The sequence below is a fragment of the Crocuta crocuta genome, unplaced genomic scaffold, assembly GCF_008692635.1.
Source record: "Crocuta crocuta isolate KB4526 unplaced genomic scaffold, BGI_CrCroc_1.0 scaffold864, whole genome shotgun sequence".
In the NCBI taxonomy this organism is placed as follows: domain Eukaryota; kingdom Metazoa; phylum Chordata; class Mammalia; order Carnivora; family Hyaenidae; genus Crocuta; species Crocuta crocuta.
The window spans coordinates 300,331-303,904 of NW_027530615.1; the positions used below are offsets into that span (position 1 = coordinate 300,331).

Genomic DNA, 3,574 nt, shown 5'->3' on the forward strand with positions numbered 1-3,574 from the left:
AACATATTTGTCTTATATTATAAATAAAGAACAGTGGTAAAAAAAATTTGGATACTTAAAATTTTTTGCTCATTCATTTGAAAAATCTCTCTTTGGGGGGGTTGATTTTTGCAAATAGCGAAATGTCAATTAGAGTCAAATATGGTGAATTATCAGGTTGGATAAAATTACTTTTTGCCAAAATCTGAAGTATTCCTTAACATTTATTTTCTTCCATGACTTCTACATTGGTTACAAAAGTAGGGTTCTCAAAATGTCCTCAGGAATAACATCATCACTGATACCAGTATGGCCTACCTAGAAGGCATATAGAAGGCATATGAAGCTCTGATGTCAGCTTTAAAAATCTGCCTCATTTCTAGAGTCACACTTCTTTTTAAGTTTATTTTTTTATGTTTATTCAGTTTTGAGAGAGACAGAGTGAGAGCGGGGGAGGGGGAGGGGCAGAGAGAGATGGAGACACAGAATCCGAAGCCGACTCTAGGCTCTGAGCTATCAGCACAGAGCTCAGCACAGGGCTTGAACTCATGAACTGTGAGATATGACCTGAGCCAAAATCAAGAGTAGCCACTTAACCAACTGAGCCACCCACACACCCCTGGAAATGGTATTTTAAACACAACAAACCAACTGTTTCAATGTGACACTTATCAATATTTTAGTAAACTGAACAATCTTCCTAAGGCAAAACTACATACATTATTAGTTTTATAACTATGAGCTATTGAAAATGGTATCTATATTAAATCCAGACATGATTGTTACTCTCTTCATTCCTCTACCAAAATATGAAGCTGACTGAACCAGTACTGTGTACGTTACTTAACTGCAGGCTCTAGTCCTTAAAACCATCCTTTTAAGAGTGGTTAAAAATCTCCATTGAAGAAGAATGTGTTCTGCCTTCATGCTCACAGTTACACAATTACAACACTGGCTTATTGCATATGACCTGAGAAAACTGACCTGCCTATCTGCCAGTGGATCATAAAAACTTTAATTCCTACTGTAAACTAACCATAAAATAAATCACTAGATTTTAGACAAATTTTGAGTCCCAATGTCAGTATTTTTAACTATGGGCTTTGTTTTTTCCCCTGAATGTGTTAATTTTTTCCCATGAGTAACTGTAAAATTACAAAAAGTTTATGTGTACTCTTTTGTACTTTTATTTTGGAGATGTGTATGCATAGAGGAACTAGCCATTTTTTGAATCAAATTTTTCATTTTGAGATAAATGGAGACTGACATGCAGTTTTACGAAAGATCCTGTGTATTCATTACCCAGTTTGCCACAATGGTAATGTATTAAGAAACCATTTTTCACATTTAACCCATTCATCTATCTGTTCCCATAGATGGGCTGCTGTGTTTAAGACACAGCCATGGACCACAAAATCTCTAAAATTTGGTAATATGACCATGGGTGTGATCATATTAACCAAAATAGCTTTTTAGTGGATAAAAGAATGGTAAACAATTTAAATGTTCTGTTCACTTCATGACTATTTAAAATAGCATATTATCCAAACTGGAAACAGTTAAATTATTTCTGTTCACAGATGGCATCGTCTATGTAGAAAACCTTAAAGTGGCTCCTGGGTAGCTCAGTCGGTTGAGCATCTACTCTTGATTTTTGCTCAGGTCATGATTCCAGGAGTCATGGGATCAAGTCCTACACTGGGCTCCCGCCTGAGCGTGGAGCCTACTTAAGATGGAGCCTTATTAAGATTTTCTTTCTCTCGTCTTGAATGCTGAGAACAAACTGAGGGTAGATGGGGTGGGGGGAGAGGGAGGGGGTGATGGGCATGGAGGAGGGCACTTGTGGTTATGAGCACTGGGTGTTATATGGAAACCAACCTGACAATAAACTATTCAAAAAAAAAAGATTTTCTTTCCCTCTCTCTCTCCCTCCCACCTCCCCCCCAACAACNAAATAACCAAAACAATCATGAAAAATAACAAAATTGGAAAACTCAGACTTCCTGATTTCAAAACTAACTGCAGTGCTAAAATAACTGAAATAGGACAGTACTGACATAAGGACAAACTTATAGACCAATGGAACAGAAAAGCCAAAACCCTTGTGTGCATATGGTCAATTGAATTTCACCAAATGTGTCAAAATCATTCCATGGAGAAAAGACAGTGCTTTCAATAAATAGTGCTGTAAAAATGGGATATCCACATGCCAAAGAATAAATTGGGACCCTTACCTAATATAATAAAAATTAACATAAAAGGCAACAAAGAACTAAACATTCTAGCTAAAACCTTTAAATTACTCAAAACACAGGAAAGAGGGGCGCCTGGGTGGCTTAGTCGGTTAAGTGTCCGACTTTCGCTTAGGTCATGATCTCGCGGTTTGTGGGTTCGAGCCCCGCGTCGGGCTCTGTGCTGACTGCCAGCTCAAAGCCTGGAGCCTGTTTCAGTCTGTGACTCCCTCACTCTCTGACCCTCCCCTGCTCACGCTGTCTTTCTCTCTCAGAAATAAGTAAAACATTAAAAAAAAAATACATTAAAAAAAAAAAACCACAGGAAAGAATCTTCATGACACTGGATTTGGAGATGATTTCTTGAATATGACACCAAAAGTACAACGCAACAATAGAAAAAAAATAAACTGAATTTCACCAAAATGATAAACTTCTGTGCATCAAAGGACACTACAAAGAGAGTGAAAAGACAACCCACAGACTACGAAAAAAAATTTCCAAATCATGTATCTGAAGTGTTATTGATATCCACATTATTATAGAAGAAAATCCCAGAACTCAAGAACAGAAAAAGAAATTTAAAAAGCCGAAGGTCTTGAATACATATTTCTCCAGAGAAGATGTATAAATAGCCAATAAGCACACAAAAAAGGCTTTACATCACTAATCTTTAGGGAAAACAAATCAAAACCAAAATGAGATTCCATTTCATGCCCACTTATATTACAAAAACAAAAGGAAAAAAATGAGTGCTGATGAGAATGTGGAGCTATTAGAATCCNGATGAGGAGGGATGCTGAGCATCGTTTCATGTGTCTGTTGGCCATTAGAACCCTTTGTGTATTACTGGTAGAAATATCAAATGATGCACCCACTGTACAAAAACAATATGGTAATACCTCAAAAAGTTAAACATAGAATTACCATATGATCCAGAAATTCCACCTCTAAGTATAAGTTGGAAATCAAACAGATATTTGCACACAAATGTTCATACCAGCATTATTCACAATGGCCAAAATCCATCAAAAAGAGGTAAATGGAAAAATAAAATGCAGTAGAAACATGGAATAAAAGGAATGATATTCCCTAAAAAGAAATTAAATTCTGATACATGCTGCAACATAAATGAATTTTTAAAACATACTAAATGAGCAAGCCAGACACAACAAAAGGAAAAATATTATGTAATTCCACTTGGTTGATGTCCCTAAAAATGTCAAATTCATAGAGACAGAAAGCAGAATAGAGGGCTGGCAAAGGAAGGGAATGCACAGTTAATTGTTTAATGGTCACAGTTTCTGTTTTGGAAATTATAAAAAAATTCTGTAAATGGGGAATGATGATTATTTCACAAGAAT

General features: G+C 36.2%; 1 protein-coding gene across 1 annotated transcript in view; it reads right to left on the minus strand.

The window, feature by feature from the left end:
* Positions 1 to 3,574, minus strand: part of ATRX (ATRX chromatin remodeler) — a 261,336-nt gene that overhangs the window by 254,490 nt on the left and 3,272 nt on the right.